At 45.8% G+C, this 12908-nt stretch overlaps 1 pseudogene; it reads left to right on the top strand.

Annotated features, from left to right (window-relative positions):
- Positions 1–12908, top strand: part of LOC149982557 (mitochondrial S-adenosylmethionine carrier protein-like) — an 83742-nt pseudogene that overhangs the window by 56738 nt on the left and 14096 nt on the right.

The following is a 12908-nucleotide window of genomic DNA, read 5'->3' as shown; positions in this document are numbered from 1 at the left end:
TATCTCCACCATAACGAAATCTCTCCACCCCTCCATCTATCCATCCATCTCTCTACCCCTCCATCTCTGTACCTCTCCATCTCTCTACCCCTACATCTCTCTACCCCTCCATCTCTCTACCCCTCCATCTCCACCCCTCCATCTATCCACCCTACTTCTATCTCTCTACCCCTCCATCTCTCCAGCCTACCTCCATCTCTCTACCCATCCATCTATCCACCCTACCTCTCTCCACCCTACCTCCATCTCTCTACCCCTCCATCTCTCTACCCCTCCATCTCTCGACCCCTCCATCTCCACCCCTCCATCTATCCACCCTACCTCTCTCCACCCTACCTCTATCTCTTTACCCCTCCATTTATCCACCCTACCTCTCTCCACCCTACATCTATCTCTCTACCCCTCCATCTCTCTACCCCTCCATCTATCCACCCTACCTCTATCTCTCTACCCCTCCATCTCTCTACCCCTCCATCTCTCTACCTACCCCTCCATCTATCCACCCTACCTCTCTCCACCCTACCTCTATCTCTCTACCCCTCCATCTCTCTACCCCTCCATCTATCCACCCTACCTCTATCCACCCTACATCTATCTCTCTACCCCTCCATCTCTCTACCCCTCCATCTCTCTACCTCTCCATCTCTCTACCCCTCCATCTCTCTACCCCTCCATCTCTCTACCTCTCCATCTCTCTACCCCTCCATCTATCCACCCTACCTCTCTCCACCCTACCTCTATCCCTCTACCCCTCCATCTCTCTACCCCTCCATCTCTCTACCTACATTGTTCATTTAGTTGACAAGAATAGTCTTGTCATTCTTACCAAGTTGTTTGATAGGCTTTTGGTCTGACATTTCCTTGTCTTCCAGATGATCTGAAAGAGTTGTTATAAATATGACATATTGATTGATAATGACAGGCTGTATTTATCACATTTCTGTTGTTCTTTATTTTCCGATCCCATTCTCTCTGGTCCAGTTCCACTGGGAGTGTGTAAAGGTATGTAATCCTCCTCTCTTTCTCTTTGTGCTGTAATTTGTCCCTGTAATGATGGTGCAGTAAAGTCAGAATAGGCTGCTTATGTTCTGACACATTTACAGCTGAGTCGGCCCTACTAGGCCATATCTCCTGGACAATACAAAATAGGAAATTACACCCTCGTTTAATGGGTTCACCACGGCTACAATCAAATGGAGCTGCAATTAGTCATCCACTTCTAGCATGGTCAACCGTCTCTCTCTCCCTCTCTCTCTCTCTTCCTCATCTCCATTGTCTGGCCCTGGACACACAAAAGCCATTTCTCTTTGAAAAGACAGCATTAGTGAGGGTGACATCATGTCTCCGGGTGTGGGCTTCAGAACGTTCCGTTAACATTAGGCCCAAACGGGCAGCACAGCGTGGACGGATCAGGAGGTGGAGGGGGGACAGTGGGCTACACAGCTGTGGGGGGAGCAGGGGACGGAAGTCCTCCAGAGTTAGACGTATCACAAGTCCCTCTTTGTCACCCTCTCAAAGGCCTGCACTCCAGGCCATCTGCACACAGTCGTCAGGGAAGAGTTCTACTGGACAGGCCAGCTCTGGAATCTGGCCCTTCTCCACCTTTTCGCTCTCCTCTCCCATCCTCTCTTATCTCCTCTTGCCTCTCACCCCTCTCCTCTCCCCTAACCGCATGGGTAAATTGCAGTCTCTCCTTGAGATCCCTGGCCTGAAAAAAAAAAAACACAAAAACGTAGAGTGGACAATAGAGTGAAACTCAAGAAAAATAAAATGAATAGCTAGCTAACATTTATAGGCATTTTTTGGCTGTTGGGAGAGCCATGAGACTATGTGAGTTTCTATGTGTGTGTCTGTGTGTGGCATTCTCACCCTGAGCTCCACATCTGCTCCGGGGGTAGAAATGTGCTGTGTTACAGCCTTTTATTTCTGTTTCATACGGAGCCAGCAGCACAGCCAGCACAGAACAGCTGTCAGCAGACTCCAATAGCTCCTCACACATCACCCAACCAGCACACAGTACAGATCAGCAGAGCCGGGATTCATTCCACTTGCACACTTTGGGATCAATCTATACTGAGAAATGTACACACAACTCAAACTTTCATGCTAATATCTCACATCAATATCTCACATCATTGCATGATTTTCGGTCAAACTTGCACACATTTCCCAAGTTAGGATTTAGCCCCCTGTAAATCGAATTCACTCAACAAATTAACCAGAGCAATCACCAAACCCACACGGCATGTCCTCTGACCACCAAAAAATCACCAACACACACATGTCGTGTCTTCCTCCCATGGCCCACCAAACCAACACAGCTTATTATCACTGACGTAGTATGTAATCATTACTAAAACCATGAGACTGAAACACACCACATAAGTCTAACACGCACACGAGCGCACACTCACACACACACATAGAGGAGAATGAGAATGAGGTAGGTCTATTCTCCATTTTCTCCATGACCAGGCAGATTTACCTCTAATCGTTATTCATGAAGAAGAAGAGAGAGAGTTGAGAGGCTTCCCACCACACATACAGGCCTTTGATGTGAAAAACAAAGTATCCCGTTTAATCTGCAACCTAATGGAATACACATGACGCACGCCAACCATATACTGTACCTGACAGCTCTCCCAGCTCTCCACACTGTGAAAGGGTGTTTTGGGGTTTCTGTACTTGTGTGTGTATTTGATTTGAGTGTGTACTGTATGTGTGTACGTGTGTGTGTGTGTGTGTGTGTGTGTGTGTGTGTGTGTGTGTGTGTGTGTGTGTGTGTGTGTGTGTGTGTGTGTATGTGTATGTGTATGTGTATGTGTATGTGTGTGTGTGTGTGTGTGTGTGTGTGTGTGTGTGTGTGTGTGTGTGTACGTGTTATAAAGAGGACATGTATGCTAGAGATTAAGTTTGCATGGGAATTCATATTTGTAATTATTCCATGCTGTTCCTCAATTGCAGCAATCATCCCTGCTTCATTTATTCTAGAGCAACCAAACTATCACAATGTGTTTTCAAGAAGGACCAGGAATTAGCTGTTGTCCTCGGGCAGAACCTGCAGCCCAACGACAACCAGAACTCTACACCAGAATCCAACACAATCCAACAGCATTCAGCCCACCAGTTTTGAGGAGGGAATGATTGTTTTTTTACAGCAACCCCAAAGAAGACAAGTATAAGTTGTGTAATTAGCTAGGGGTGAGGTATTGTGTAATTAGCTAGAGGTGAGGTATTGTATAATTAGCTAGGGGTGAGGTATTGTGTAATTAGCTAGGGGTGAGGTATTGCGTAATTAGCTAGGGGTGAGGTATTGTGTAATTAGCTAGGGGTGAGGTATTGTGTAATTAGCTAAGGGTGAGGTATTGTGTAATTAGCTAGGGGTGAGGTATTGTGTAATTAGCTAGGGGTGAGGTATTGTGTAATTAGCTAGGGTTGAGGTATTGTGTAATTAGCTAGGGGTGAGGTATTGTGTAATTAGCTAGGGTTGAGGTATTGTGTAATTAGCTAGGGGTGAGGTATTGTGTAATTAGCTAGGGGTGAGGTATTGTGTAATTAGCTAGGGTTGAGGTATTGTGTAATTAGCTAGGGGTGAGGTATTGTGTAATTAGCTAGGGTTGAGGTATTGTTTAATTAGCTAGGGGTGAGGTATTGTGTAATTAGCTAGGGGTGAGGTATTGTGTAATTAGCTAGGGGTGAGGTATTGTGTAATTAGCTAGGGTTGAGGTATTGTGTAATTAGCTAGGGGTGAGGTATTGTGTACTTAGCTAGGGTTGAGGTATTGTGTAATTAGCTAGGGGTGAGGTATTAGTTAGGTTCCAGTTCAACCTGTTTTATAGGCCGTTGGCCCAGCTAGCGCCTCATGTTACACTATTTGAGCATCAACACAGAAATATGGAACACAGAGGCCTGAGCTCATCCAAATCCATAAGCTCCATGGTGAATATTGAACAAATGTTGTTTCGTAACTCTGGCAAGATAGCATAGACTCCAGACAGTTCTCTTCAGCTGGCTCCATTCTGTTCCCTCTCGACTTGGATGAGACTTAACATCCATTAACATGATAATATAAGTGCTTAGCTTCTCTTCTCCAAATAAATGATTATGTTCTCATATTATGAGAACAGTATAACTTCATCAGCCAGGCCTTTTCTGCTGAGCTGGGGAATTCTGGGGACCTTTACTGCAGTCCTCGTCTCTGGGACTTTTTTCATGTCTTCCCCTTTCTCCTTCCCCCTCTCTTTCTTGTCCTGTAATGTGCTTGGGAAAAGAGTGAATTACATCACTCCAAAGACGGAGAAGAGTACACAAAAATAGCTGCGCCGTTTGGTTCCCAGCCCCAGGCCGATTCCGATGAGGTTTGAGATGTTTTTAATGCGCCTGATAACTCTTATAACCAACCCTCTCTCTCTTTAACTCTTTCTCCTTCATTTGCTGTCTTTCTCTCTCTCTCTCTCTCTCTCTCTCTCTTTCTCTCTCGCTCTCAGCCTCAGTGGTCATGGAGGCAAGGTCACACACCCTTTTTTTGGCAGGCTGCAGTGTGTGGAGCTTTTGCAGGTGCAGAGGATTATATGCTGCTTTGGGAAAGGCAGAGAGAGAGGGATGGAGGGGAGGTTGGATGGTAGAAGGCCAGGAATATAGAAAGTTTACTGAAGCCACATTCCTGAAGAATTCCACACAGGTTGCCTCAGTTGGCACAGTCTTTCACTTGTGGCACAGGTCTGAAAATAAAAGAACTGTAGAAAAAAGATAAGGCACTGGTTTGATTGATTGTTTTTGCTGTAGATAGGGGTAGAGTTATTGGTCGATTGACTCAGACCGTCAGTAAGTGCTCCACACTTACAAGGCTAGGTTTCAGTGTTGTGTCTCAGAACAGATGAGCATCAGGGGCCCAGAGGACAGGAGGAGAGGAGGAGAAGAAGAGAGGAGAGACCATGAGAGGGGGAGAAGGGCCTGCCCTTGGGACTGGTGCCTGTGCAGCTGTCTGACCCCCTGAGCAGTGAGGCCTGTAGCAGAGAGAGGGAGGTGGAACGAAAGAGGGAAAACGAGAGGGAGAGAGCGGTGGAGAGTGTGAGAGAGTGCATGAGTAACAGAGAGAGAGACCGATACAGACACAAAGAGGGAGACAGACACAGAGAGTTAGAGAGAAAGACAGAGAGTGTTGGGCCATAACTCTTGAGCACCGGTATGTGTGACAGGCCAGACAGAAAGCAGATTGATGGGAGCTGTGGGTTGGGTTGGGGCTGAGGACACTGCACCCTGAGGACCAGAGACATGGACATAAGCCACCCCACCTGGTGCTAACACACACTGGGGATAAGGGGGGTAGAGGGAGAGGCGAGGAGCAAGCCAGAAGTAAAGAGGGAATAAGAGAGGAGCAGTAGTGTAAAGTACTTAAGTAAACATACTTTTAAGTACTACTTCAGTTTTTTGGGGGGGGTATCTGTACTTTACTATTTATATTTTTGACAACCTTTACTTTAACTTCACTACATTCCTAAATACAATATTGTATTTTTTACATAGATTTTCCCTGACAACCAAAAGTACGAGTTACATTTTGAATTCTTAGCAGGACAGGAAAATGATCCAATTCAAGTACACATTAAGATAACACGTGGTCATCCCTACTGCCTCTGGCCTGGTGCACTCACTAAACACAAAGGCATCTTTTGTAAATAGTGTCTTGAGTGTGGGAGTGTGACCCTGGCTATCTGTAAGTCATGTCTGAGTGTGGGAGTGTGACCCTGGCTATCTGTAAGTTATGTCTGAGTGTGGGAGTGTGACCCTGGCTATCTGTAAGTCATGTCTGAGTGTGGGAGTGTGACCCTGGCTATCTGTAAGTCATGTCTGAGTGTGGGAGTGTGACCCTGGCTATCTGTAAGTCATGTCTGAGTGTGGGAGTGTGACCCTGGCTATCTGTAAGTCATGTCTGAGTGTGGGAGTGTGACCCTGGCTATCTGTAAGTCATGTCTGAGTGTGGGAGTGTGACCCTGGCTATCTGTAAGTCATGTCTGAGTGTGGGAGTGTGACCCTGGCTATCTGTAAGTCATGTCTGAGTGTGGGAGTGTGACCCTGGCTATCTGTAAGTCATGTCTGAGTGTGGGAGTGTGACCCTGGCTGTCCATACATTTTAAAAACAAGAAAATGGTGCCATCTGCTTTGCTTAATATAAGGATTATTTTATTATTTATACTTGTACTTTTACTTTTGATACTTAAGTATATTTCAGCAATTACATTTACTTTGATATGTAAGTATATTTAAAACCTAATACTTTTAGACTTTTGCTCAAGTAGTACTTTACCGGCTGACTTACACTTTTACTTGAATAACTTTCTATTAGGGTATCTATACTTTTACTCAAGTATGGTACTTTTTCCACCTCTGGAGAGGAGGAGGTAGAAAAGAAGGAGATTGGGGAGAGAGGAGAGAGCAAGCCAGGATGAGAGAGGAGGAGACAGCACAAGCTCTGAGTTGAGTTGTTTTCCCTGCACAACAGACATAGGACCAAGTGGGATGCCCAGGTTTCAGTCCACTTCCCAATATCAAGCCTTATAAAGTATGTGTGTTCCAGTCAACATACAGTACCAGTCAAAAGATTGGACACACCTACTCATTCAAGGGTTTTTCTTTCTTTCACTATTTTCTACGTTGTAGAATAATGGTGAAGACATCAAAACTATGATGTATTATGATGATATATTAGAGATTTTAGATTCTTCAAAGTAGCCCCATTTGCCTTGAAGACAGCTTTGTACACTCTTTGCATTTTTTCAACCAGCTTCAGGAGGAATGCTCTTCCAACAGTCTTGAAGGGGTTGAGCACTTGTTGGCTGCTTTTCCTTCACTCTGCGGTCCAACTCATCCCAAACCATCTCAATTGGGTTGAGGTCGGGTGATTGTGGAGGCCAGGTCATCTGATGCAGCACTCCATTACTCTCCTTGGTCAAGTAGCCCTAACATAGCCTGGAGGTGTGTTGGGTCATTGTCCTGTTGAAAAACAAATGATAGTCCCACTATGAGCAAACCAGATGGGATGGCATAACGCTGCAGAATGCTGTGGTAGCCATGATGGTTAAGTATGCCTTGAATTCTAAATAAATCACAGACAGTGAAGTACCCCCACACCATCACATCTCCCCTTCCAAGCTTCACGGTGGGAACCACACCTACTCTGTGTCTCACAAAGACACGGCGGTTGGAACCAAAAATCGCACATTTGGACTCATCAGACCAACGGACAGATTTCCACTGGTCTAATGTCCATTGCTCATGTTTCTTGGCCCAAGCAAGTCTCTTCTTATTATTGTTGTCCTTTAGTAGTGGTTTCTTTGCAGCAATTCGACCATGACGGCCTGATTCACACAGTCTGCTCTGAACAGTTACTTGAACTCTGTGAAGCATTTATTTGGGCTGCAATCTGAGGTGCAGTTAACTTTAATGAACTTATCCTCTGCAGCAGAGGTAACTCTGGGTCTTGTTTTCCTTTGGCGGTCCTCATGAGAGCCAGTTTCATCATAGCGCTTGATGGTTTTTGCGACTGCACTTGAAGAAACTTTCAAAGTTCTTGAAATTTTCCAGAATGACTGACCTTCATGTCTTAAAGTAATGATGGCCTGTTGTTTCTCTTTGCTTATTTGAACTGTTCTTGCCATAATATGGACTTGGTCTTTTACCAAATAGGGATATCTTCTGTATATCACCCCTACCCTGTCACAACACAACTGATTGGCTCAAATGCATTAAAAAGACATTTCACAAATCAACTTTTAACAAAGAACATCTGTTAATTGAAATGCATTCCAGTTGACTACCTCGTGAAGCGGGTGGAGAGAATGCCAATAGTGTGTAAATCTGTTATCAAGGCCAAGGGTGGCTACTTTGTAGAATCTCAAATATAAAATATATTTGACTTGTTTAACACATTTTTGGTTACTACATTGTTATTCCATATGTGTTATTTCATAGTTTTGATGTCTTCACTATTATTCTACAATGTAGAAAATAGTGAAAATAAAGAAAAACCCTTGAATGAGAAGGTGTGTCCAAACTTTTGACTGGTACTGTTAATTCCTCTACTTGTGTTAAAGGGTAAGAGACCCATAATGGCACTGTCTCTTACCTATGACCCGCCTGTTGAAACGACAGCTTCATTTCCAAACTACTAAGTTGGGTTGAGCTAAATTCACTTTAATTGACTGATTTGCATTTAACCTTGATCGTAATGTGGGTGCATTCATGTGATTTTATGCCAGTTCAAGAGCCCAAATGTATCAGATTTGCATGGATACCATGAGGATAAAGTAGTATCCAGTATGTTTTATTAACATAGAGTCTACAGTATCCTTGGTGAGGGTTGGGCAAATAAAGCTTCTTTACACTGGCGAAAATGAAGCCAAAGAAGTCTGCAACGCACTCCCAGCTAGTCAAATCCATACTAATTCTCCATACAGTGCTTAAAACAATGGTGAACGTCCCCGTGCATTCAGAAACGGTTATTGGAAACCTCCTATAGCATTTACATGCATGACATTTACATGGCCAAGCGTCAGTCAGCTCCTCTCCCACACTGCTCTTCAGTTTCCCATATGTCCCTGTTAACTGACACCAGTTGCTATTTAGCGTAGACTGGAGGATAGTCAGTCAGACAGAGGCACACTGAGGGGGTTAAGGGGGTTTTGCAACTCTTCTCCCCTCCTCTCCTCTTAATGGGGACATCCTTGGAACCTTCAGCATACAGGGCCTCCAACTTGGCCTGGGTTTGGGTAGAGGGGGAGATGAGTGGGGTAACAACTCGGATGGGAGGAGAGGGGTGCTACTGACAGACTGAGACAGACAGTGTGTGTTTAGTGAGGCGTGGGCCTCATTGTGACAGTGGAGCTGGAGGAGAAGTGCATCTGGTCCAGGAATGGGGATGGGCCTGTATTGGGGAAAAACATGTTTTGAGAGTCTCAATGTATCCTATTGAATCATGAAAGGTAGCCAAATATTAGATTGATGTCAATTCTGGTAATATTGCATAGGGAGGCCATAAGAGAGCTTTTATGTATTTGTCATTAGAGAACAGAAATGTTTGCAGTGCACTCATTTTGTGTTTATGTGTGTGTAAGTTATGCGCTGGAATAGAAGTGTTCGTCACTAATCCCCTGGACACGTGTGTGTGTGTGTGTGTGTGTGTGTGTGTGTGTGTGTGTGTGTCTCTGTCTGTCTGTCTGTCTGTCTGTCTGTCTGTCTGTCTGTCTGTCTGTCTGTCTGTCTGTCTGTCTGTCTGTCTGTCTGTCTGTCTGTCTGTCTGTCTGTCTGTCTGTCTGTCTGTCTGTCTGTCTGTCTGTCTGTCTGTCTGTACTGAGTGATGCCTCAGATGGAAAGCCCCACAGTGAACTGCAGTTCCTTAATGTAGTCAAAGCTCAGCAGAGATGCACTCCCATGAAGAATGGAACAGAGTAGGGTTACTCGGGGACAGTGGTGACACGCACATTCCCTCTGTGTTCCCCACAGCCCAGTGTTGAATGGACAGTGTTCCGTGGACATGTTTGTGTGGATAATTTAATGTTAGCTGTAAGACATCTGGACAGGCCAGAGTAGTTTCCATTGGATCGGACAGAGCAGACAGGCCTCTCATCTCTCTCCGAGAGAGCAGGAACAGAAGGCTAGTGTCATTGTGTTAGCCTAGCGCTCTGTGCGCTGGGCTCTGTGTGCTGGGCTCTGCTCTGCTTGTCCTGTCCTGGGTTTCTCTCCAGGCGTTTACTCTGCTAGCTCCTGTGTTTGTCTGACTGCCCTGACTGGTTAGTGTCTCTCTGTGTCATGTTAGTGGGGGTGTTGTGAGTTCAGGTGCACCCCCCAGCCTCCCCGCCCCCTCTGTGTCCTTGGATAAGACAGACTGTTCCGTACTACTTTGTACTCTGTAACACTTCAGTTGGTTTGACGTGGCTCTTGTGTGAAGATGCTGCATAATGTGTCATAACATTTGCCATAAACATGTTTTAGCAGGGGTTATAAAGTTAGGGGTGAGGTCACTTTGGCTTTCATTGATGTAATATTAGCTGGTTGTTAGACCCGTGCATGTTTCTGACAAGTGCTAAAACACACACACAGTGTAGCATGTTCATAGCCTCTATAAAAAGCCATATATGATCCCCCAAAGTAGTTCATTTCCCTTCTCTCCCTCACCCTGGCCTTGCATGCCTGTTGCACAAGCCCAGACAGGACTGAGGCATGGGGGGAGAGACAAGTAGGGGAGGAGGGGAGGAGTGGTGTTGATGGGATATGGCGGTGTTGGAGCTTGTCACATTAGTTTCCTCCTGTTGTAGATGAAAAGTTATTTCCGTGGCTGGTTGGTTGGCAGAATGAAAGAGCTGTGTTTTGCAGAGCCAAGGCCAGGCCAGGGCAATGTTGGTTGGGACAGGGGTAGGCCTGCTGGATGCTGGCTCAGAGAGAAGTCTCAGACTATTCCTCAGTGGCCAACTGAACCTGTAAAAACACAGAACAGGACTCTTACCACGCTGCACTGCCCACAGCCTGGCACACATAGCACTGTGCCCACTGAAACCTGTACCCACTGCTACTGCTATAACAGGTCCCCAGTCTGAGCCTGGCACATCCCTGCCTCTGGAGCCTACTGCTCTAACAGGTCCCCAGTCTGAGCCTGGCACATCCCTGCCTCTGGAGCCTACTGCTATAACAGGTCCCCAGTCTGAGCCTGGCACATTCCTGCCTCTGGAGCCTACTGCTATAATAGGTCACCCAGTCTGAGCCTGGCACATCCCTGCCTCTGGAGCCTACTGCTATAACAGGTCCCCAGACTGAGCCTGGCACATCCCTGCCTCTGGAGCCTACTGCTATAACAGGTCCCACCTTCACCCATGACTAACTGTCTGACTGACCTGTCTATGTCTACTACATGGGTTAAGGGAACTGGAGGAGGGGAGGAACAACAGAAGCCATAGAGATGGTACATATCCAGCAGTGAACCCCACTGCTACAGTACACTCTTAGAAAATAAAGGTTATATCTAGAACCTAAAAGGGTTCTTTGGTTGTCCCCATTGGAGAACCCTTTGAAGAACCCTTTTCGATTCCAGGTAGAACCCTTTTGAGTTCCATGTAGAACCTTTTACACAGATGGTTCTACATGGAACTCAAAATAGTTCTACCTGGAACCAAAAAGAGCTCTACCTGGAACCAAAATGGGTTATCCTATGGGGACAGTCGAAGAACCCTTTTGTCTAAGAGTGTACAGCAGGTCCCTAGATGCAGCAAATACACCTAGTAACAAATGTAATGAGGGGACGTGAGTCAGAGGAAAGGACAGAGGGAATAAGAGCTAAGGCCTGTTCTGAGTGGGCTGTCTGTGGCCGAGGGAAAGGAAGACTTGTGGGACAAGTAAAGGAGAGAGGGGTTTCTTCTCAGGCCCTCCAATAGAAACAGGGGAGAATGAGACAAATCAGATGTAGGAATCCACAGGATTCCCCTGTGATTTCACAAATAATTAGGGGCAAAACTATTACTGCTGGGCATATCACACACACACATCACACACACACTCCTCTCCTGTCTTTACTCCCTCCATCCTCTTTGCTCTCGCTAGTCCTTCCCTTCCTCACGGTTAAAACCACTTCTCAGCCTCTCTCCACTCTTCACCCAACTCCTCACCCAACCCAATCCAATCCAATCAAGACCTCTGGCATAAAACTGCAACAGGTGGGGTGTGGGTGGGGGGTGGTGGTTGGTTATGGGTGTCACCTGTGCTGCCACAGATGTCAGTGAAGGTAAAGATGGGACGAGAGAGACAAGGGAAGGCGGAAGAGAGAAACTACACAGGGTGTCTGTCCAAGTGGCACAAAGTGGAGAAGAATATCCATCCATCCATCATTACACCTCTATTTGTTCATTCTCTCTCTCACTTTCTCTCTCTCTCTCCTTCTCTGTTCTCTCTCTCTCAGGCTGGGACTAGTGTAGCGAGTAGAAACATTCCACTGGTGATGCTAGATGTGTGGAAGAGTAGGGGCTTGACAGGTTGAGTATGGCCCATCACACGCTGCCGTTCTGGGGGAACCTGAGAGCTCGGCTGGTGGAGCCTTCTGTTCCTATGCACACATTTCAAAAAGGGTCTCTATTGCTGAATGACAAATGTGTTTTTCATTTCATAAACCATTTATCTTAGCCTGTTAAAAATGTCTGACTTTGCATTATCTGATTTAAAGTCCTACCGTTCCTTGCATAATCAGGTTTGCCTGATGGTAGGAACACTAGCGAGGGGACATAAATCCAGAGAAGAAACCTGAAAAAGGAGAAATAAGAGCTTTCCGAGAAACATAACTTGTCTGAATAGTCTTATTGATTAAGACATTAGTGGGGCCAACGGTAAGGTTTGTGTGGAGCTGAATGTGTGATGTGTTTATGACTTCTCCTAAAGAAAAGGCCAGGTCAGGAGGGAGTGCTGGGCTGCCAGCCCTAAACCAAACAGCCCTGTGAATAATAGGCCAGTTTGTATATGAGCAGCCATCATTTAGTTAAGATCTACAGGCCTTGATGTTAATAGCAGATTTGGTTTGGGACAGGGCCATAAACACACTCTCTCCCTCTCTCTCCTTCTCTCTCTCCCCTCCTCTCTCAGGCACTATCAAATATATATTTTTAATAGGCTGTAGTAATGGAATCTAATCAGAGTGCAATTATGTTGTTAAGAGGTTCTGATTCAACATTAACTGGCTTTTTAATAACCCAAGGGTGGTTCCTTAAACACACACGGCTGGGGAGAGAGAAGATCAGGGATGGGGTGGGCTCACTGCATGGCTCTTCTGATGCTCATGAAGCCGCCATATTTCTCTAGAGCAGATTTCCAGTAGTCAAGAAGGATGCCCTGTAGGAAAGTCTCTACCCTAAGCCTTCCAGCTGCCATGGCAA

Source organism: Oncorhynchus mykiss, chromosome 7 (assembly GCF_057628025.1).
Source record: "Oncorhynchus mykiss isolate SJ-2025 chromosome 7, ASM5762802v1, whole genome shotgun sequence".
NCBI lineage: Eukaryota > Metazoa > Chordata > Actinopteri > Salmoniformes > Salmonidae > Oncorhynchus > Oncorhynchus mykiss.
This window is presented reverse-complemented; position numbering and strand designations above follow the sequence as displayed.